Here is a 24,479-nt window from a genome sequence, read left to right on the forward strand (position 1 = left end):
TTCCTGGGCAGCAGTTTTGCTATTCCTGCTAGCATTTTTCTGTTTTATTGAGTCAGAAGTTTTCTCTGACAAGAGATCTTGGCTTTCACAGGAGTGGCATATTCTAGCTCAAACCAATAAGCTGTAGTCCCAAAAAGAGAGATCCTGAAAACACTTTTAATTTTTTATCATTCATGCCACATAAGAATCAAGATACTGACTTTGATGAATTGTACAAATCATCCTTTTCATCCTCTGTAGCACTGCCAAAATATTGTCCTCAGCATGGAAGAAGTGAAATATATCTGATGAACATAGCTTCGCGGTGTTAGGAACTCTCTGCTGTTCCTTGCTGTGATGGACTTCTCCATTTCTGACTTGGATTCTGGTTCTGCCTCTCTCCTGCATTAACCTGCTGTGATTTCATCAGGAAAGTTGATCCATGAAGCTCAGGTTACACTGAATGTTCTTTAGCCTAATAACTGGTCTGACGAGTTTTTAAATGTCTATTAATATTTTCTCTCCTGTTGTGTTTTCATTCACATGGTGCTGGTAGCAGCTGAGTAGCAACAGCCACTGAGGCAGGAGTGAAACCTGTATTTTCCTTCTCTGCAGTATACAAACATATTTAAACTCCAGAGGAAACTGTGAGACAGTCTTGTTTACTCTGCTCGACCTGCAAACAAATCCTTTCCCCATATTTCTAGCTGTGAGACATTTGAAAATCTATTTAGGGCACAAAACCTGAGGTTACCCATGCTGGGAGCAGAAATCCTTTATTTATCTGCAGTAGGTTCAAGAGCACTGCAGAAAGACAAGGTCCAAGCTGCTCCACAAATTCCTATCAGCCTTGACCTGCAGAAACCAATCATGTGCCTATTTGTGTGATACAAACCCAGTGCCTCTTTCCTGCAGAAAGCAAACTGAGATGACTCAAGTGACTTCACTTGGTAATTCTCTAAGCAATCTGATTAAAATGATTAATGGTCATTCTGGCCAATGCTGAATTTAATTCAAGGTCACTGGAAAAAAAAATAAAAGATAAAAGGTCACTTTGCTGACCAACCTCTATTTAATAATCTATGGATTTTTGTTATTAAAGGAATTAATCTGATAGTGCTTCCATACACAGCACATTAATTATTTACACATTTGATACACAATGACTTCATACAAAGATTAAGATTGAGTCCTAAATTGCTGACATGGGACACAGAGATTGAGTCCTATGATGAGCCTCATCTAGATTGACACAGCTGAATATAAGTTTAAAAATGTGGATTTAAATGTGCACTGCTACTGCACACAGCCAGACCAGCTTACACCAAATGTTGCATGTACTGCATCAATGAAGTCCAAAAACAAATCTTGCCTTGAGAAAACACTTAGCTTTTGTCACATATTTATCGGAGTATCTATTTTCAGGAAGGTTTAGCCCACTGCCCTTTATTTTGAGATATGAAGTGACAGATATTTGAAACAAATACTGATACAGCAATTTTATTCAGTCTCTGGAAGTTTGAGAGAAACATTCTCAGCCTTAAGGCACTGAATTTCAGTCAGAAGTAATTTCTAATGTTGCTTCGTCCTATTACTTGCAAATTCAATATAATTAGAGGCATATTCAGTTCGTTACCAATTTGAACTATTGTCCAGGGTTTTTTCAGTTTGCTGCTTTTTCAAAGCACTTTATTAAAAAATTGTTTTGCTGTCATATGTTTTAAAGGGAAACAATATCTCACAACTAATCATTTATTAAGATAATGCAACCACACAATGCAGAAAAACATCAATGTAACCTCACTAGAAACAGATGGAGAGTGAGAAATAACCTTTGCTTGGTTGCACATTAATATTTTGAACTTATATTTGAAATATGTATTAGCTGCATGTTCATCCCAAGAGTGATAAATACAACATTAGATTGAAAAACAATTATTTTCCTTGCTTTTGGGCATACAGTACCTTATTACCTAGACTCACTATTATTTCAAATAATGCCTTCTAAATTTTCACATGCTTTGCACTTCTCATAAAAGCCTATAATGAGAGATAGGAAACCTGAGCAAAATGTGAAAGTCATTTCACTGTGTTACTGCTATTTTATTCTTTCCTTTCTGCTGCCTCACTAGGCCAGTTGTCAGAAATGACACAGCAGAGACCAGAGGTTCCCATTTTTAGTGTTGGATGGTGGGTAAGAACAATCTTTCAAAACTGCAGACAGTGCCTGCCCAATACAGCTTCCTTTGATGTTGAGGGGAGGTTCTAGATGGATTAGGGAGAAAAGAAGTTCATGTATTTTTCCTGGGATCCCACAACGCCCACATGAGGAACCATGCTTGGAATCTGTATGTCCCGTGTCACAGGGCCTGGGGCTGTAGCAGGTTAGGTGCTGGGACACTACTGACAGGACTGTGCTGATTGTTTGGCACAGTCATGTCCCAGGGGCATTTGCCTTGCTGTAAAAAATGAGTAGGCATTGTCAATAAATCCTCAAAAATAATGTTAAAGATATCCCAATTCATGTTTACAACTCCTAAGGGATGAGTTTGAAACACAGAGGGATCTGCAAAGAGTTTGGGCACGTAAGGACAAAAGTATCCCCAAAAGTGATAGGTGGACCTCGGTGCAAGTTTTCCATGGAAGAAGTGCTGTTCCTACCAAGTCTTGTTGGATTTGTGCCAGCATCATGGCAACTTCTAACTGGAAACCCAAGGAGGGGAAAACCTCTCTGAGCTGCTCTGCAGTATAGCTACTCACTCCTAATGGCACAGCAGCAGGTAGCAAACCCATCCTTAGAGCACTCTTGCATGCCCTCAGGTTTCCCAGCACATCTCTCAGCAGTGAGAGCCTAGCAATGGCTCATTCCTGCTCACTGTCTGGGGGATTTGTGTGCTATAAGTGCAGGTCAACAAGAGAAAAGAATGAGTCTTCCAGTAAACAACAATAAAGGGAAAGTCTCTGAAGTGCAGTCTCAGAAAGACAGTCTCCTAGGCAGTCTTTAACAGTATTAAATGACTATATAGTTATTATTTATTCATTTCACTCTTCCTAGAGGCAGCATCCCTCAAAAATAAGTATTCACCTATCGATATATGTATGAAGGCTTTTTGTCTTTGTTTTTCATATGCTTTGTCCTTTGATTATTTTCTTTACCATTCTATTTTTTCCAGATGAACCCAGGCTGGTGCCCTGAAGAGCTAGATAAGAATGGCAAAATTTGATAACAAAGGGATGAAAACACAAAGCCTGAAGAGATGTGAACGCAAGGATGCTGATCTCAACTGCTCTGATTGTACATTTCGGACAAACAGTAGCATACAGAGGACTTGTACTGAAGCTTTGGGATTTTCAGATGCCCTTAGCTGCTCAAAACTCACTGACTTTTGATTACAGTTTTTGCTGTTTAATATTTCATAGGCATGTAAATATCTATATACATGGCTTTCAGTCCAAATAGGGATCTCAAGCAAGTTCTTAGTGGTCCCTGTCTCTGTTGTGCTTTTGGGGTGGGGAACCACTGTTTGCCATACCTAGTGGTTCATAAATCCAAGTTATTTCCAAACTATTAGCCAGATATTTCACCTGGCCTCTCCAAATTCTTAAAAAGCCTTCCTGCAACAGTGAAACACAGTGACCCAGAGGTGGGAATCTTGAGTTCTTGTTGCCCTCAGCATGTCTCTCCCATCCAGGGAGAGCAGCAATCTGCCAATCAAGCAGTCCAGCACTTCGCTCAGACTCGGGCATGTCCCTGAGAGGACTAAAAGGGCTGAGAGGACAGTGCTAAAGGCATTTCTGCAAGAGTAGTTACTACTTGAGTCTTTTGGAAACCACAGCACAAAGATAAATCAATCACAGACTAACCACAGCTGGCAGTAGATACATTCAGACCTCATGAATGCAAGTGAATTGTCTTCTTGTTTTGTAATTCAGTTGTTTAGTCCCAAGATCAGTTTGCCAGTTTGAATCAGAGCAGATTTCTGTAACTCAGCACTGCATGTCTCAGCTCTAGTGAAACAAATGCTCCAGTCTTCTTTGAACTTCTGAGTATTTTGACCTTCAGAACTTGTACCATGAATTTTTCAATTAACTAGCTCATAATTAAATCAACTGATTAAATAAAGTTTTAGTTGATAAAGTACCGCTATGCATTCAGATGGCACAGGAGTTTTAATGATATGTAGATTGTCCCTAAGAACAGCTCAGAAAGAGAATCCATCCTCCCACACAGCTTCATGGGTCCCTTCTGACCACGCAGCCCCCTCGCTGCCCAGGCAGCCCACAAAAATGAAGCACAGTAGCCCTGGAGACAAGGATTCAAGGCGCTTTGTCTCTGCCCTTGACTCCATAGTCCTGCTGGCCACACCATTTCTGATGCAAGCCAGGATGTCACTGGCCTTCTTGGCACTTGGGCACATGTTCAGCCGCTGTCAACCAGCACCCCCAGGCCCTTTTCCATCAGGGCACTTTGCAGCCACTCTGCCCCAGCCTGTAACTGCATAGGGGAGTTGTGACCCAGGTGCAGGGCCCACCACTTAGATGCCCTCTCCTGTTTTTTGATTTGCCTTTTGAGCAAGAGATGCTGGTTTCTGCATACGTAGACAGCTTGCCTAAAATATTACAGATCCCATTAATTGCTCTCTTTAAAGGCAGCAACCTCCAGTGTTCTCAGTCTTGGACCATCACTGGACACAGACAGGAGATAACATAGGGTGGGAATTTTCCATGTAATTATTGCAGGTATATCAACACCAGACCACCAGTCCTCACTTGTGCAAAAAGAGTTTTCCATTGCATATGAACTTCAGCGGGCTTGGAATCACCACCAGACTGCACCAGGAAAAGCTGCTTGACTTGAAGGTGTCATTTGATGTATCCTTTCCCATCCATTAAAGGTCGGCACCATGACAAAACACAACAGAAAACATATTCTTGAACAATAGAAACAAAGTACTCAGTATTTTTCTAAAAGCTCTCTAGGCCAGTTCCTCAATGCAAATCTTTCTTTCAACTGTAGGACTTGATACAATATGCTGTATGAAACCATACCTACTGCTCAGAGTCTAAATTTAGATTCTCCTCAGGACTGAAACTAGACCAGAGGAAAAAAGCATTTAACAATAGTCTTTATTTAATTTGACATATCCCTCTTCAAATACTTCCTTTGCAAAATCCTTTTGTGCTTTTTTAAGTAGGACAATTTCTTTTCTTCATCTAATTCAAGCGTGGCATAAAGTGAGAACTACCCATTTAGAAATACACACATGGACAAGTAGAAAGATAAGAGAAAAAAAAGTCTCAAACAACCAAACTGCTTATTGCTGCAAGTGGAGAGAAAGAGGGAAAAGGAAAGAAGAGGGAGGAAAGTAAAAATACCAGAAAGAAAAAAACAAAGGGAAAGGAAAAAGTTGCACAACATTTTGCTGATTCTTCTTAAGATGCATGTAATATTTACCACATTGTCGATATTTTGACACTGTCACTTCAAGTGGTAATATTTGGTTTGATTTTGTGGGGTTAATTTGTAGATCTGTCCTCTTACTTTCATGTCTTCTGTCAGTATTTCTTCTCTGTTTTGTTTCATTTTTGTAGAAATATACAAATGGGAGCAGGATTCACTGCTACTTCTACCCAAAATAATAGCTTCAAGTTTTGGACATGCAAGCTCACTCCTCTACTATGCACTGTAATGATGCTGGCAACAGATGATAGGCTCAGAGGAATCAAAACCAGGCTTCTTAGAATCAAGCAAATGTGCTTAATAACAGAAGGGAACCTAAATCCATAAAAGAATTCATACCCTGAAATGGCACTAAGCGGAATATTTTTAAAAACATTTTCAAGATGTATTACTAGATTTTTTAATTCCTCATCTGTGCCTATAGCACATTTGTTTGATTTAGTGTCTAAAATAAACTTTTACTACTTTTTATTCCTGATAGCACTGAAACAATTAACACAGCAAAGGGAAAGTGTATGAAATTCCCCACCAGCCCATCCACCAATATATCTCTGAAGTGCATTCCCAACTGAGTAGCCTGGTTTTGCCCTTGGCTTCATAACTGCAATTCTGTGGAGAGGAGATGCAGTTTTGGTCTGTGTTAGGAGAAAGTGACCACAGATCGATTTTCCAAAGCTCTGGCAGGTTGGGATCGGGATATTGTGATGTGGGTGGACCTCAAGAGGGTGTTTAAACAAGTGATGAAAACAAGAGATGTCAGACACCACACAAGTTGTGAGCAAGATACTCAAAAGGCAGATCATTAGATGATGGTGCAGGTGGAAGGTGAGACCAAGGAATCAAAAAATGAGGAAAAGATCAGTTAATAGAGAAGCAAAGAGACACGGGGTTGCTCCACTGGAAAAATGGAGGAGTACAAATAGAAAGGTTATGAGAGCAGCCCCAACAGGCTGGAGAAATTTGGAAGACTGTGGTCAAAATCAGATTTAGACAAGAGAATGGCAGCAAGCACAAGGGTGTGCAGTAGGGCTGGACAAGATCCCGATTAGAAAGAAGGACAACTGACCATCTGTCCTCCACGGCACTGCCGCAGTCACAGTAGAGGTGGTCAGGGATGGCTTCAGGTGAAAATGCAGAAATAAATGATGTTACAGGAGTCCTTCAGTAGGCAAAGAACAAAGGCAGGACCCAAGATGTAGGACAGGCTTGTGGGCTGGTACTATGAACAAGGTTCTGGAATGTGTGAGCCACCAAAAAGGGGTTCACAGTGTGAGGACTACTCTCAGGAATGAACTCCCAGTGGAGAATCTTAGGATTGCAATTGCATGACTGATGAAAGCTTTAAACATGAAACAAAGGGGAGAGGGTTGGGATATTCAGTCTCCATGCCTGATTCTACTGCAAGGCAAAGAAAGGAAAATCAGATAAATGAGATTATTGTAGTGGATAATAGGACACGGAAGGGGAGAGGAATAGGCAGCAAGAGAATACGGGAATAATATTGAAGAGAAGAATAAATGTTTGTGTGATACATTTAATGAAATTTGCTATTTAAAACTGGATTAAAACAGGAAAAATCAAGAGAAATGCTGTGCTTTAAGACCAGATACATATAGGAATGAGAATCTCTGGTGCAGAACAAAAGAAAAGGATATTACAAGAACAATAGAAATACATTGGAATAGTAATTCTACCTCAAACACAGGCATTGAAAGATACGCATTATTTTAAAAAGAAGAAAAGGTAAAATGCACTGAGGTAGCAATGCTCATTAACTGATGAAGTAGACTGAAAAGAAATAAGAATTGATTGCTTCAGTAAAACCCAGAAACAATCTGAGTCAAAAATCACTTTTGGAAAGCCTGAAAAAGACAATCTATGGAATTAAAATAGTGTCTTCCACTCCCTTTAATGGCTGTATTTTTTTATGGCTGGAGATCAGTATCTTACTCCCAGAAACTAAGGAAACACATCATTAGAAGCGTTTCAAATTCACCCTGCAGTAAGCAATGCTTCCAAATACAGTATGACAAACTATCCTTGCATGAAGGGGACACATTTCTACAGCAAGTAGTGCCTGGCTCTAGAGCAACATCACATCAGCAACAGTTCTGATAAGCACCAAAACACTTCAAGCTAGCTATTTGTAGCATAGAAGTTTGTTCTAAATAACCATTAATTGATTCAATCTTAAATAGGCAGAAGGAAAAAATAGGCCTAGGCCCATGATCTATGATTTCGAACATAAAATATCCATCAGACAGAAGGTAAAATCTTAAGACCCTTAGAATCTGAAAGTAGCAAGGATTTGACCTCAAAGGTACAAAAGATTCCAATGAATTTGCAACCCTATCCCACCCTTGCTATATACAGCAAGGGGAAAAAATCATTATGGAGGAGGACAAATTCTCCCTCACAAAAGGGGATGAGAAAAGACATCAAAAGAAAGAGCTGATCAACAAAGAAAAACTTATTTAATGTCAAAAAGTGCAAGACAGAAGTACACATGGATAGGACTCTGTGGGAGATCCTGCCAAAGAAATACACAGTACATATGCATCAAAATAAATGAATGCATGGACAACAAATATAAATATTGCTGTTGGGATGTTTTTCACTGGCCCTCTATTCCAGCGATCCCAATGTAACTCAATTTTACCAAGAAAAGCAGCATGTTCCCTTCCAAGACAGACTGCAGCTGGCTTATGCTGGAGAGATCTGTGCAGTCTATGAGCCTACCCTGTCCCATGTCACTGCAAAGGAGTTAGGCATATCTGTTTTACTTTGCATGGCATTGCATGTGAGGAAGGGCTTCATTCCACATCTCCAGTTTGGGCATTTACTTATCCAGATGTCAACAGCACCATGAACCAACTGACCATACCAAACTAATTTTGACTACAGGATCTGCATAAGCTTTTGTTTTCCATATTGGCTCTTAGATGGCCTGGGAGAGAGTAGACTTGGCAGAAGTGGGTGAGAAGCAAAACACAAGTAAAGAAAGGTAAAGAAATGTATATATTCATTACCCCAGTAAAGGCATGTAGTGATAGGACAAAGGGTAATGGATTTAAGCTAAAAGAGGGTAGGCTTAGATTAAATATTAGAATGCAATTCTTTACTGTGAGGGTGGTAAGGCACTGGATTAGGCTGCCCAGAGAATCTGTGGATGTCTCATTCCAGGAAATGTTCAATGCCAGGTTCCATGGGGCTTTAAGCAGCATAGTCTTAACAGGAGGTATCCCTTCCCACTGCAGGGAGGTTGATCTTTAATGTCCCTTCCAACCCAAACAATTCTATGATGCTTAGGAAAAGTAAGAATTTGAAGCCAGCCTTTGCAGAGCAAATATCATCATATAAACAGGAAGAGACAGCACAAATTTCCCAAAACACAATCCCAGTACTGTTCTGTGAGTGCAGACAGGAGGAATCACACACACTGAGGGTGACCATTAGCCCCTGTAGTGTTTTGGGGCAGGAATGGTGTTTATACTGTGTTTGTACAGTGACTAAAGCAAGGAGGTAAAGAGCTTTGACTCAGATTTCTGAATGCAACTGGAATAAATACAGAATTTATTTTAAAGCACAGTTTTGGGCCTCAACTACTTTTCACACCAAGCACAACGTGTAACAGCAGCTACCTCTATCACTGTGGAATGCAGGGTGCATTCAGGCTTCCTTCTGGGAATACAGAATCCATGGCCAAGTGCAAGAATCAAAATCATACGCCTGGCAGTAGCCAGGGCAAATGCCATCTGAGAACAGCTTCTGTCACCATGGCATTCCTGGTCTGTCTGGGAAGGATCTGGGATGAGCTGTAAAGCCTGAGTCAGTTTTCCATGCCAAACCCTCTGAGGGGCTGGGGCTGGTGAAGGCACTAAAGAGCACCAGGCCCACCTAACATGGTGGGCAGGAATTACTCAGGCAGAATCCCAGAGCTGAAAGTAGCCCTGTGATCCCACAGAAAAGCAAATGATGTGGGCAGCAGTGATCAGCACTATTGACGCAATGCATGGTGATCCTTTGAAATACTTTACCAGCCCTTTGGTCTCTCCACTGCTATCTCCCAGTGTCACTGGGCTTTTCCCAGTTCACTTGTTCCTCCTACCATTGCTACCCCTGTGCTGGAAATGGCTGCCCATAGTGTCACTACAACATGCTATGGAATGTGACAAATATTCCCAATAACATCTGCCTAGAGAACTCAGAATTTATTTTTTAGGGTTACAGAAACTTTTAAAAACAGTGGATGTCACACAGGGCATACACTCCCCCCAGTGTGAAAATAACGTGTGTGGCTCTGCTCCTTCAGGCGACTTCTTCGTGCATCAGGTAAATGATGAATTACCCTGTCAGTCAGAGCTCTTCCTTTCAGGGAGATAAAGAGCATGTGCCTGAATAGAAGTTACTTGGTTTTAGCTGCCACACAGCCTCATGGATGGATGGGACAGGTTGCTTCTGTGGCGTACAGTTCTGGAAGATGACCCTTAGATTTGGAGTGGGATTCTGTGAAATGCTGCAATACAGTGACCAGAAATAAAGTTCAGGCTTCTGAGCATCTTCCAATCTAGCCAGAAAGATTTTAACCTTCTTGTCATCATGATATGATAACCATGAGAGTAGCGAGCCTGGTACAACCAGGTTGGTTCATTGCCAACAAATCTGAAATGCATTTACGGCATGAGGGTGCCTATGCCAAAGAGTTTGGAGCATAAAGAAAAGCTGCAAAAGTCCTACTTTATTTTTTACTGTACTGTCTAATAGATGCTCTGTCAAGTTATACATTTCTTGCTGTGACAAATTATTCCTCTTCTCCTGACAGGACCTCCAGCTGAGTCCGCTGTGCTCAATTAGGAGAAAATGCATATTTTAATCCACCCCATGGTGTAGTAACATTTCACTCTGTGGCCTTGGCAAAGGCATCACTTAACTATTTCTGCAGTGGTTTCACATGCAGCACATTATTATAATGTCAGCAGCATTTCCGTCTGTTCTAGTTTCCCTGGCAGTACTCCCCTAGGCATCGAGATGTGGACAATTAAAGACCACTTTATCATTTTGGTACCAACGATTTCCTTACCCTGTTCATTTCTACACATCAGCTGCTCCTCCTGTCACAGCCATCTTTGCTTTTCCAGGCCACTGCTATCTCTTGGTAAGATGTTGTGACCACCCTGAACTGATGGACTGGAAAAAGGTGGTCCTGTACCCTTTCCAAAACAATGCATCAGGTCTGTGCCTTCCTTGGTAGTCATTACCAGCTCCAGCTCTCCTCCAATCTCTAGCAATGAATGGAGATCCCCCCATCAGCCCCTTAATCATAGAGTGCCTATATAATATGGAAAAATGCACCCTCTTTCCAATAAATCATCTGGACTTCTGTGAAATGTCTTCTAGTTTTGTAGTAGCACTTGAAAACTACCCAGGCATGACTCAGAAGTCATGGAGAGTTGATGAGATGGGAATCCACATGACATTACTTTTATGGTGCAATATGGCTCTCTTCACTGTTTGCAGGGAAAACAAACAATTAAAGGTTATTTGTGGGGAAAAAATAGTCCAGGGAGAAGAATAAGCTGCACAGGGAAAAAAAAAAAAAAAAAAAAAAAAAAAAAAGAGGAAAGCAAAAAGTGGAACAGTCTTTACAAGAAGCCAGCATCTCTGTGGAACTATTCAGTCATGCTGGTAGATTAAGGATGAGGCCTGCCCAGATGGATGGCACTGGTTTTTTGACTGCTTCCAGGCTAGTTTTGGCCCATTGAGTCTCAGAAACACTTCTAGAGAAGTCTTTAATTTCAAATTCTGATTTTTAGCCTTCTAACGTTTTTTAGAGGATCTTCTCACTTGCTGTTTTCTTACCTGCAACCAGAGGTCTCATCATTAAAAAATCTTGTTTGCCCAGAACAAACACAGAGTCCCTGATGTATTCAGTAGCCTGAAAATCCCATTAATTATTTGAAACCTCGGTTAGCTGAATTAATTCAATGTCTTTGACTCAACTTGGATAACAAAGGTTTGACTGCATTTCTTTTTCTTTTATGTGAAGTGTGCTCTCTGGTACTACTTACCCTATTAAAAATATATCTTGCCTTTTAATCAGCACAAGCAAAACAAAGATAAGCCTGCTGAAAAGGGCTTTGAAAAGCAGTTAAAGTAGCAGAGGAATTATGTGCAAGTCTGTAGAGTATATTTATGGTTATAAAACATCATATAAAAATTTAATTGGTACCTATGAAAGACACCAGCAGCTGTGTTGAGAGGGTTCTCCACAGAACAGCTCAGCAAGGCAGCAGTAGAACAAATGTTAATATTTTATAGTTCTCAATATACTGGAAGCCTGTCCTGGAGCTCAACTGCTAAATGGCCAAACATACCTGATCCTTAACTTCTCTGATGTGGCCAGCCAAGGCTGGTCAGGGAAAGAGATCACTCTGATCAAACACCTCTGGTTAAAGTTTCAAAAGGCTTTGTGTTAGCAAAGGTAGCCAAAGCAAGAAAACCAAGTTAGTTTGAAATTAGGATTGCTCTACTTAAAACCTCTCACATTCATCACAACACATCTGCAAGGGCCATCCCAGAGCTGTACCTCTGGTGGCTCTGGCACATGGTGGCCCATCTAGTCTGTTATAACTAGCTGGGTGATCCCACAACTCCTGAGGAAAACCTATTGGCAATTAGTGGCCTCTGGGACGTGTCAGCTCCCTCATTAGCAGCAAGTCTGGTAGCTACTTCAGATACAAAAACAGAGATATGTGCCCAACACCCTGGACTTTCAGTAATAGCACCTAATTTCTGTGAGTGAGCACTGAGGTCTCACTTCTTGTGACTGGAGCTGCTCGTGCAGCACCACTGGTCATTTTGACACTGCTTCCCTGTCACCTTCTGTGGTGGGTGTGCTGCACAGACTCTGCTACTGAGAGCTAGCTGAGCCATTAACTCCTTTGAGATAGTTGCTGTTGCATTTTATTGTAGCTCTGTGCTGGATCTGAAATGGTGCCTTAGCAATGAATATCTCCCCATGAGATATGAGAATATCTCATTAGCAAAATTACTTTTTTCCAAGAGTGGTTTTTGTGTAAACATAAACCCCTTCATTTACAAAGAGAGCATTTCAGCAAACATCTCTTCTTCCTATTTTAATGTAATTTGCAGGAACATGTATTTTTTTCTTGTGCCCAATTGGAGAGGAGCAAGATCCTTCAGGAGTTGTCTGATGAGGTACATTTTTCCAGCAACAGTAAGTGCATACATAAATGTAATCTTGATGTGACTTTTGTTTAGTTGTACTCCTATTGCTTAGCTTCTTTATCTTACTCAGCTAGATTAATCCTAGTCCTGTTGTTGCAGGATCTTATTGTATTTTCCTATCACATGTCTCACGCTGCAGAAAAGAGCAGAGGAGAGATGTTCCATAGAACTTATTTGAAGCAGGTACAACGTGCCTGGCTGCCAGTACAGCCAGCCCAGATCACGTTCAGTCAGAGGCACTGGTCATCCCTGCAGCAACTTCATCCCTTCTTTACACCCTAGTGGGAGATAATACTTAATGTGATTTTGTTTTCTCTTTCTCATGTTGTGTTTCTGGGGTTTTTTGGGGGGGGTTTTGATTTCTGTGGGGTTTTTTTTGTTTTGGTTTTTGTTTGTTTGCTTGTTTTGGGGGCTGTTGTTGTTTTAATTAAGGAACCAGGAACAAAGAGAGAAGGTGAGGAATGGTTACAGGAAATTCAGTTAGGGAAACAATGACATATTGATGAAAAAAGCCTTCCAGACAAATAACTTTAGGGGTGAGAAACAACCTTGAGTTGTTTTCACAAGCACAAAACAAGCAAGTTTGGAAGTTTGTCACCAGGCTTTGAAAGAAGACTGCAGGAATGAGATGGATAAGGTAGGAGAAATGGGATAGGCAGCATTTATCCAATCTACATTGTTGAAATAGGATGAGGGAGTTAACAGAGACTGTAGTTCCTGCACAATTCACAGAAATGGGGAGTAGGACAAGGATCAGCTGAAACAGATACTGACCATTCAGCCCCTGTGCAACTGGTCAGGCCAGAGCACCAGTGGAAGACTGATGAGCATCTGGGTGATTGGATGTGCTAGCAATCCTAGAGGCATGGGAATATTCTCTCTGTCAGAAGTGACCATACAGACATGCCTGTAACTCTGTGAGGCTTAGGACATAGATGTCCACCTCTTTTTCCCAGGGTAGATTTTCCTGCCCTATTTTCACCGAGTTAAACTTGTATAAATTTATCTCGGCTTCCCATCCCACTGGGAGTGCTGAAGCATTCAAATGCAGAAGTGAAACTTATTTGTACTTTCTTGGTGATAGATTTCTCAGCCTAGAAGGCAGATGAATGGGTTAAAACTCAGGTCAAAGCCTTGTTCTGGCAAAGGACATGTTTTCCAGTTGCAGCTAGGAGCTGCCAGCTTGCAGCCAAGCAGTATGGCCATCCAGACATGGGAGAGAACTTCTTCTGAACATGTCTCAGGGACAGAAGCACACTGACAGCCAGTCACTACGTCAGTGTTTCTATCACAGTTTTGGGATGCAGATGACAAAGCAAATCACATTAAAAACCTACAGATAATGAAATGAGTTGTGAGGTCAAAAAGGGCACATTAGTCCAGCCAGCACCAGAGTTTAAGGTGAAATCCAGCGCTCCTAAGTGCCAGCTCAGTGCCTTGTCAGTGCATGTTTTCTCAAACTTTCCCACCCATCCCTGAATGCGACAGCAGCACATTTGCATGCCACGTCCACTGCAGTGAGCCTCACCTTCAGGAAAAGGGTACCAGCTAATTATGGGCGAGCTCTCTGATGATCAATTCATTTACAATCCCTCCCAAGCATGGGTTTGGGATCGTATAATACGAGGCATAATGCCGGCCACTCCAATAAGACAAATCAAGAGAGATGTGGAAATGAAGAGATGAGCATTTGTCCTTGAGGGAGGACGTTTAGCATACCTAGAAACACAACCATTTTTAAAATTAATTAATCCCCTTAAGGAATTGTGAGTGATGGATTAGAGACCTTAACTGGGGAAGCAGTCTGTGACACGGTGTGTGTTTGAAGAGGCACTGAAAAAGGATGTGAGTCTGCAGTCTCACGTGCTTAAGCAAAACCATCAGCCTCAGAGTGGAACATATTTATTGGCTGGGGAAGGAGAGGCTCAGGGGGACCCTCAGAGCTATGTGCAAGCAGAGGAGTATCTGTGGCACCTACTGCTGTCCAGCCAGCCAGCTGTGAGAGCAGCAGTGTGAAAAGAGGAGGGGGAAAGCTTAAAACATCACCAGGGAGGAATACAGCATGCAATGACATTTTAAAAACATATTCTTGGCTCTGAGAATGGTCTAGATAAGCAAGGTAGCAGACAATATGTAGATTTCTTATTTAAATGGAAAAGAACAGCAGGACATTGCTTCAGATGTGCTTTCTTACTAAATCTGCCTGCTAGTTTTTGAGTCTGAGTCATCTCTATCTTAGTATGCAATGTATTCCACCAAGTAATGAGATTTCTTTGAGTTTCCACTGTATTAGATTTCTCTGCACATCAAATATTTAATAAGAATTAGCATCCAGCCATCCTCCCTCCTCCCCTCCACAATAATATTAACTTCTACTGAGACACCAACATTTTCCTATTCACCATGCTGCTTTGAAGGGTAACTCAAAAAGCTCTGTATATTTTTCCAAGGGATTTGCTCTGGCCCTTTGCAAACATACAGTAATTAAGAAAAAGAATGACCAGCAGAAAAAGGTATGGCAAACTGAAGGTGTGCAAAGAGACTTCTCATTAGTCTTTGTGTCAGTTACAGTATCTGAGGAACAATTTCATAGCAATAACATATTTATTTGATGTGGCACAGATATCTGGGCTCACTGTTACGGATGGCATTTGCTCTTATTGCTTAAAGTACCTCTTTAACAAAATGGCACTCCATAAAAATTTAGTGTGTTCCTGCTGTAATTAAAAAGCCCTAGTCATTTTTGCATTTATGATATAAACTATAATAGCTGTAAAATCCCGCAATTAATTTGCGCCAACATTTCATACTTGAGAAATTCTCATTACAAATTTCATTACTTATTCACTTATCTGTAATTTGTCCTATATAACCTAAAGAATATTAACAAATTTAGAGTCACTTTTGCTCTATTAAAAGCTAAATAGAAAAGCCTTTCACCTAGCAAGCCAATTGTGATAACATTCTCAAGCCTGCTCCAAAATGGTGGTCAGGCTACACAAAAAGAGATATTCTTTATTAAGCACAAGCCATAAACGACAGGCTAAAGCTCTTTGTGATGAATCCTGAGCTGTTCCACTGCACCCTCATCAGTTTAAAAGCGTTACAAAGTTTGAGTGTCTTACAGTGTGCCTGTGAAGATGACCCACAGCTAAGGGCAGGACTGGCAATAAAGCAGCAGGAAAATGATGTCTCCAGACAAGAGTGACTACGCAGCATCCTGACGACAGGGATTTCTGTTCCCTCTTCAGTTTGCTTCCTGCTGATCATGATGATAATTTGTACTCTGGATGTCTGCAGGACTTAAGGGATTGTAAGATCTTGAGGAGTTCTGACACAAAGCCCCAGTTTCCTACAAATTAGTGATGCTGCTACCAGAACAAGGCAAAAGGAAGGACCAGCAGGAGAGGGCTCCACAGTGGAACAACAGGATGGGGAGAGAAACTTCTGCTCCTCTGTAATTTCTCCCACCTGCTGGATTCATACAGTGTGGCAGCAAAACCACCCAACTGCTCTTGAAATTTTGACCATATCTTCTTCATGCCTTTCTCTTCCCTCCCATCCCATGTGGGGCCAAAACTCCAACCCAACAGATGCCAGAATTCTGCTGAAAGCAACTGGAGTAAAGAAAATCATTCCCAAGACTGCTGACAATCCCTTTCTCCATCCAAGTCCAGTCCAGCTTTCCCCAGTCTCAAAACAGCATTTCCAAACCTGCCTTTCATGAACGGTCACCCTCTCAGTTTGTTTTAAATCATTTTTACTCAAAAGAGGACACTTTACTCCTTTCCTAGTTCTTGACTACTTGCAGGACATTACCTCTCACCTCACTTGCTGTTCTAATGGGATATTCTTGCCAAGTCTTGTGCATGATGGTAAAAAACAATTACAATAGAAGCCAGGAAGGAGCAGACAGGAAAAGTTGAAACTCAGATTGGTCACCTGACAAAGAAGAAATAAAGATATTTTCTTCCTCAGGATGCAAAGTCTAGAAGTACAACTCCACCAAAAATAAATTAGCCCACAGAAAATAAACTGGGATACCATCAACCTCATTTAACTGAGAACACTTAGGAAAGTACAAATACTAAGATTTTATACCAATGGGAAAAATGAACTTGGACTGACTTTGCATCTTGACTTTGCAAACATTATGGAATCCACTATAATCCATTGTGCAAATTAGAAGAATGATAGAAAACAAGGCCTAAGATCAAGTAACTTCACCTCCCTGCAAGAGAACAAAGCCCAGACATACTGGATCAGGGAAGTGTCATTCTGTTTCCAAAAAATTAATTTCACAATGAACAGAGATTCAAATATGAGTACACACGTCTGTACTATATAAAGACATGCATATATCCTCTCCATCCCAACAATATATAACACTGTATTGGCATTTTACTAGCTTTTATACAACATTCATTTTATTTCAATCTGTAATTAACTTCCACAAAATTTAACTGTTAGACAGGAAACTACTATTCTAGCATAAATAATCTTGCTTCTGAAAATGGCAGTTTTAACACAATCAACAACACAATCCATATATGAAAGAAAATGGCATACTTATTAGCTTTGTGTGCTCCATATTTCATAGAATACTGTGGTGTAAATTGAAATTTTATATGATTTAATAAACTTATATGATAGTCAAATACCCATATAACTGTAACAAACAGCGCTCCTCTCTTAATCAGGGCTCTCTCTACATGCAAGGCTCTCTTTCATTATCAGAGGCTTAGCTTAGCTTAGACAAACCAGACACTATTAAAGTACCTACAGAAAAGTACATTAACAGCACCACAATCCTTCAAATATCCTCCCTTAATTCTGGAGGACAGTTGTTGTAAAGAGGAATATAAGACCTACCTTTCTTCCACCATGAATCAACTCTGCAAGCAAGTTATCCAGCAAATTTCCATTGGGCTGTGTAGCAAAACAGAGGCAACAACCAAATACACACACTTACAGGCATGTGTGGGGATTTGTATCAAGATGACAGACACTAAAATGGAGTAACAGAAAAATTTGGAAAGGAGAAAGGTTTATTTGGCCTCAAATCACTGGTTAGTTCAACAGATTATATACAAAATTTAAAGTTTCTTTGGTGCATTAGAGGCAATATACGATGCCAGCTGTTATCTTTCAAAAACTTGCTGGCCCATCTAGACAAATGGTCCTCTGTAAAAAGAGGAATGATGCACAGGGCTTCTGGTTGGAACTAATTGTGTTCTCCCTAAAACCTGTGTAATGCATTGTGTGTACTGGATACACACACACCACTCTGCAGCTGCCTTAAGAACAAAGACCATCACTACTCTGACACGGTTATTTTTTATATGCTGGGTGCCATCACTTCACTCGCCAGGATTATGACATTCTTCCCTGTAGAAATTAAGGGTGCCTTGTAATTAGGGTCAATGTTTAGCCAGGTTATCTGCAAAAAAATATCAATGAAGGAATGATTCAGTCAGGCCACCACATTCCCTATAAGCCACCCTTAAGCATTTGCAAACAAGTCAAGTGAATGAAAGATGTTTCAGTTTCTTCCTTTGCTGCACAAAATGTCAGCACAGCTATAAACAGGGGCTTTCAGAGGCCAAGGAATTGTCACTGGTTTTTGTTCTCTGCTTGTAAGTTTTAAACATGACCTTCCACCCTAGGCTTTTAATGTATTTTTTCACTCTAGAGTACAGACCATTGCCCCTAAATTCATGCCTGAAATACATTTTCTGTGTTTGCAATACTTTTAGAAATTATGTTTATGGAATATCCTTGGAAGAGAATGAACTCTTTATTCATAATACATAAGCTTTACATTTTTAATAACAGAATTAGACCTTCACTGATTTTATAACTATACTATTAGCCAACACACTCTGGTTTCAAATTAATTTGAAATAACTCATACAATGACTTTCTGCAGTCAGGATTGGAGAAGCATGGACTTTGAAGTAGGCAGAGTCTGTTAAATTAAGCGGTAATTGCAGCTCCTGCTAATGAAAGCACGGAACATTTTCCCTATTCCTTTGCACATAGCCCGGATTTCTTCTGCGACGGCAGAATGGATGAGCTGCTGATCACCTTTTGCTAAAATCTGATTTCAGAAGTGACACAAAGGTCTCTGAATAAACTGCCTTTCTCAGTATATTTTCCCTGCTTATTGTATCATGCAAATAGGTATCCTGCATAATGATAACGTAAATGAACACCCGCACAAATTCCATGCCACCTTCTCATTAAAGAGCTACGATCAACATTTTCCAGCCTCAGTAGGATCGCATCCCACTGTGCTAAGAGATGCACAAACACACGTGACTGGAGAGAGCTCTGCAGATCTCCGTGACTCGCTGCTCCAAGGGAAGGACAGCTTCCCTTCAGGGCATGTGAGGGAGCTTTTCTGAGGGAAGACTACAGTGTTTGCCAGTCTCTGACATAACCAGGGTCTAGCTGTAGTGTTTAGGTGCTGCTATAATGTCATTATTTATTAAACAAGCCATATGAATCCATAGTGTATACACATGCTGGATTTCAAGACCTGTAAGAAACATGTATGATTATGGAACACAAAGTATCTTTAGGAAAATAGTATTGGGATAATGCCTCAGTCACTGGATCCTCATAGTGTATGGAGGGGTTAATTTCAAAAGTCACAGGGTCTGCAAATAAAATGTTATATTATCTTGGAGTCGAAAGAACTCATCTTGCCCTTCCCTCCAAAGTCTTCTAATATCTTAAATTTTCACAGGGTTTAATACTGCAGTACTGAACTCAAAAAATCCCAGCTACTTTTGTAAGTGCTACTACTGCAAACCTACAGTGATACACCCAAAATCCAACAACACTATTCCCATATATCAGGGGAGGGAGTAGCTGGAGCTGTTTGCTTTGTCTGCATACTTCAGAATCATCTGCTTTCTTTCCTGCAAATATTTCTGTGGCCGAGTCAAATAGACTGACACATGCTAAGAAAGGCAGCTGGTGCTGGGCAGTTTCTACCCAAGGAGGAGAAAATGTTCTTTACTTTTGAGGGCTGACAGGTCCTCATATGATAAACCTGTCAAAAGTGTTACCTAACATTGTTGTCTGCATTGCAATCTGTTTCTCAGTAACTCTGGGTCTGAGTAGCAGTAATAGAATTAATTATACTTCATTTTGCTGTCTTTAACAGTATTGACCAAATTTAAGAACAAATGAGAAGCGCTTATCAAGCTTGAAGAAAATAATCCATCAGTGGCACAATTTAAATTCTCTGCAGTTCTCTTATTAATCAAAGTAACACTTACTATCCTATCTTCACTTCCCATTAACAGTCATTAAGCACTGTTGCTGATTGAAGCAATTTCTTTAGGGATCTCAACCTCATTTTTAAGAGAACCTTCTACAGTGGAAAACAATATCATACAGGAACAGCGACTTCAAGAGAGGAAGAAGGTTCTTCAATCATGTTCTGACCTTGACGTTTCCCTGCAGCAGAAGTTCACTAAGTACACAACCAACATGCTCTAAACTTCTGACTTCTTTCTTCCAGCAGCACCAGTGCCCCTGTATTAACCAGGGAGGAAAACACCATTTCAAAAGATGGTTATAGTAAGCAGGTTAAGTGTCTTTAATTATTGTACAGGCCTGCATTGATGATTGTTATTTACAGAGCCTTTTCATACACAGAGAAACAATAAACAAACAAACAAAAAAACCCCATAAAACAAAACAAAAAAAAAAAGAAAAAAGAAGAAAGCTTATTCTGTCATTTTACTGTCAACCCTCAGAGAAATCCAAGCTTTGATAAATCTCAAAGGTAATATATGGTACAGGAAAGATTTCTGATGCTGACTTTTTTCCCCCATTATAAACAATGTCACAGATTGATAGCTTTTGTTGGAATAAATGCAATTCTTCTCAGAGGAAACCTGGTACCTGGATGTAACACAAAGGGGCAGGGAAAAGCCTGGACTATAAGCACTGAGCTGCAGCAGCACAAATCAATATATGTTCAGGGCTGTGGGTGCATTGTCTGAGCTCTACACTGTCCATCCTGGGCTTGTAGGTAGAACATGATCACATGGGGTAGCAAAAAGATTTTTTAAAGCATTTCATGATTCAGAGGGGTTCCTGTGACTCCTGTACTCTCAAGGAGTTTGTCCTGTGAAGGGTGTTTTATGGGTGTCTTGCAAGGTCCTCAAGTTTACTGATCATACAAGTTTTCATCTTGTGCCATTGTCCCCCAACTCAGCACTTCCCAGAGTATTTCAGTTTCACTGCTTTAAACAGCTCTAGGGAAAATGGTACCTTTCCTAACTGCACTGTGAGGCTGGAGAAAAATCAGGGCTAACCCTTATTTAAGCAGTAGCAAAAATGCTGACCTGGTGTCATAACCAGGTTTATATGCAAGGCAGATGTTCACATCACAATTCAATTCAGAAAATAAGGATTTCAAAGTCTGAAAAATGCACCTCACCATTTCCACATTTCTCTCAGGGAAGGGTTTTTATTGACTGTGCATTTTGTTATCCATCTGGCTCTTGGCCTTTAAACACAAATTTTTCTGACTGGTATAGGGCTGTGGCCAAACCAAACCTAGTATCAGCCTTGTTTGACTCAAACCTCCAACATTCAAGAGCCCATAAGATTGATCATCAATGTTCACACTGTGAACTGTTTCCAAAGTTTCCCACCCATCATACTGAGTAACTGAGTTCACTTCATCCTTCCAGGGAAGAAAAATCCATCAGTGGTACTAAATATAGAGTCATTGCTTCTGCTTAAGAAGCACTTGACCTGAAAATTAGTGACTGCCAGGGAATATTTTAGGGAATAATCACCAGATATCTGCATGGATCTTGTTCTGTCAATGTCTCACTTGTCAGAAAACATGTTACTGGCCTGAGAGCCATTGGGTCTATCCTAGTGCAGCTATTTCATCCCTACTGCCACAGTCCTTCCACTTTGGGGAAAGAGAGAAAGAAGATAAAATTTGGCTGTGTGTTCTGCCTGTTTTCCACGTCCACTTGTGTTTGCACTGTATGAAAATACAATTTGACCTTGGAATTTGGTGGCCAAATTGCATACTGATTTTATTCCCTATATAAACAGTAGGTTGAATATCAAGTTGGCAAAATTCAGTCTAAAATAAAGAGAACTAATGACTACTTAACTTCTATACAGCTAACTACATGATTCCAGATCCCACTATATGAAATGTTAGACTAGATTTTGGATCAATGTAGTACCTACTTCCATTAAGCACTTTAAAAGGAAAACATCTTACCAAGTGTCCCATTAGGCTGACAAATTTACAACACTATGAATTGAAAAACAGAATACAGCATTGTGCTCAGGGAGCACAAGTGGATTTCAGCTCTGTAGTATTTCTTCATCTATATGCAGAAGGTTGGATAGCCTATCACATACTTACTTTCTCACTATTTATCAGATCCAGACATGTGTATTAAAGTAAATTAACAATCAATTGTGGAGTGAATTATGGCAACTGTAGTGGGACTGAGTAGATGCACATGGGAACATAGTACATTTAAGCTTCCATCTTTGCATATGCCACTTACCATTAATGCTAAAGATGATTTGGGGGGGAAATCTTTTGCCATTTACTCTCATACAGAGGACATTTCCCTGGCAAAACCCATGCTGTAGGGTGGGAACATTCATCTGTATCCTTCAGTGGACCCATGTGGAAGTATAAAGCTGTGCTGGTAAAAAAACTAAGATCTCTCTTGATGTACATATGATTGACAGAGTAAAATAATTCAAAACAAAGGAAGTATAGGAATAAAAAACACTATAAGAAGATTGGAAGGCTCTGTGCACAAAATCTTACCTTCTCTTTCTCCTTCTTGAGTTTAGCCATGATTTTAAGTCTCGTAGACCAGAGAGAGTACAAAGCCACTAATTGGAGCACAGCTATTGAAATAATTTATGCCATAGCATCCATAGCTTTCTGTCATCTTTCTAGGGCACTTGGGCAGCAGTAGCTATGTATTCTAATAAGTTAACTCATTGCATTATATAGCCTGTTAGTCAAACGAATTGTTGGGTACAATCTGTTCCCAGTCAAGCCAGGCAAGGCTGTTTGTGCAACTACAGTGATATTTTGCAAAAAGTAAGCACATTTAATACCATAGTCATAGAGCTGTAGATATGTTTGTCTTATTAAAATGGACAGATATATGATAGGACTAGGGGAAAAAGTTAATTTTTAATCTTATGCTTTTAATTTTTAATGTGAGCACCGTATTATGATAAGCGCTTCCAGCACATCTTACATAATAGAAAAATAAAATATCTCTGCACAGAACCGAGAGTCGTATAATGTTGAAGGTCACTTGCCGTACAACTTCACAAAGAATCCATTGATATGATGTGAGAGCGAGGCAAATAGATGTAATTAAAATATGCTAAAACCAATAATAAAAAACGCTGGCTTTTGTTTACTCTGGAAGTGAGTAGGAACCATATTACCTCCGCAAACTATTTTCACTTAGCACAATTCGGGCGGAATTATTGCCGTGACCTTTTAAAAACGTACAAGTGCGGAATCGATAGCCTTTCAGCGGCGCCGCCGCGGAGGCAGAGCTGGCCACGCTGTGGCGGCGTGTATTTCTGCATCAGAGGGCAGCTGAAACCTAATTATCGTCAATCACGCCGGGGTAAGGCACGGCGGTGACAAGCCCTCTGCAGGTAGCCAAGGTGGGCACGCGCCCGCGGGCGAGGCGTGCCCACTGCCCCTCCAACACCCACCAGGGCAGACTTAGGGATGACTTATAGGCAGCGTCACCCTTTTGCAATAACAAACACTGGTCAGAAACAGCAGCCTGCAAATTATGTACAGGGAGCTGGCAGGCTGCCACCATCCCACAGACCCTGCAGCCACAAACCACACCAGATCACTGAGGTCATCACAGTTCCTTGGTCTGCAGCCATCCAGTATTAAAAAATAACAGTGGGCTTGTCAGCAACATTGCTTAAGCCCAAGGACAGCGTAAGAAACCCCATTTTATATCTCTTCCTCCTCCTCTCCCAAAGCATAAGTTGTTACAGTTCATCCTTAAAGGTCATGAATTGAGGTGGGGAGTGTCACACAAACCTTCTACCACAACAGGTGTTTGCAGCAATGCCACTTCTGGAGCCATCAAGAGAATTTGGGAATATTCAGAAGAAGTATGGGCAAATTTTTGTAAAATTAATTTCTCCACCTGAAGAAAAAAAACCCACAGAAATAAAGAAAAAGGCTTTTTCTGATCCAGTGACTGATTTTTCCAGAAATGCCTGTTTGCCTTTGAAACTGCACCTGCAAGGGGCAAGTCAAAAATTAAGACTTGTTCTCCAAGGTGCCAGCCAGTCTGGCTCGTCAAAGCACTGGAGTGCTTGTGCCACCAGTGAGTGAGTCACTCTGGTGTCCTCGGTTTAGTGGCAGCACCTTCAGCAGCCACCACACCAATCCTGTGCTGCCTCTCCTATGGGTCAAGAACTGATCCCAGTAAGCAGAAGAAGCACAAATACTTCTAATGCCACCCTGGGTTTGTGGCTCAGTCCCCAAAACCTCTAAGCAAGATCTTGGTGGGAGCAGTGCAAGATCTAGGAGAACTTAAGTACAGAAGTACACCCAAGACCTGTGCGCCTTACTGGTGAGACAGGAATACCATTGTATCACCTAACACTCATAAAGAGTGGAGGTCAACAAAATAAGTTACTTTCTCTTTATTGCTCTTAAACCAGCTTTAGCTCTTTTTCCATATGGGAAATTATTTGCTGTGTTAATGTCCGCTGAATT

The 24,479-nt window shown here is 40.7% G+C and overlaps 2 long non-coding RNA genes across 3 annotated transcripts in view; one reads left to right on the forward strand and one right to left on the reverse strand.

Moving 5' to 3' along the window:
• The window catches only part of LOC135287511 (uncharacterized), a 56,619-nt gene that overhangs the window by 29,307 nt on the left and 2,833 nt on the right, over positions 1-24,479 (reverse strand). The window lies entirely within an intron of this gene.
• On the forward strand, positions 2,343-3,402 carry LOC135287501 (uncharacterized). The gene is made up of 2 exons (XR_010351173.1): positions 2,343-2,451; positions 3,153-3,402. It is a non-coding gene; the product is annotated as an uncharacterized LOC135287501 (long non-coding RNA).

This window comes from Passer domesticus, chromosome 1, assembly GCF_036417665.1.
Source record: "Passer domesticus isolate bPasDom1 chromosome 1, bPasDom1.hap1, whole genome shotgun sequence".
Classification (NCBI taxonomy): Eukaryota; Metazoa; Chordata; class Aves; order Passeriformes; family Passeridae; genus Passer; species Passer domesticus.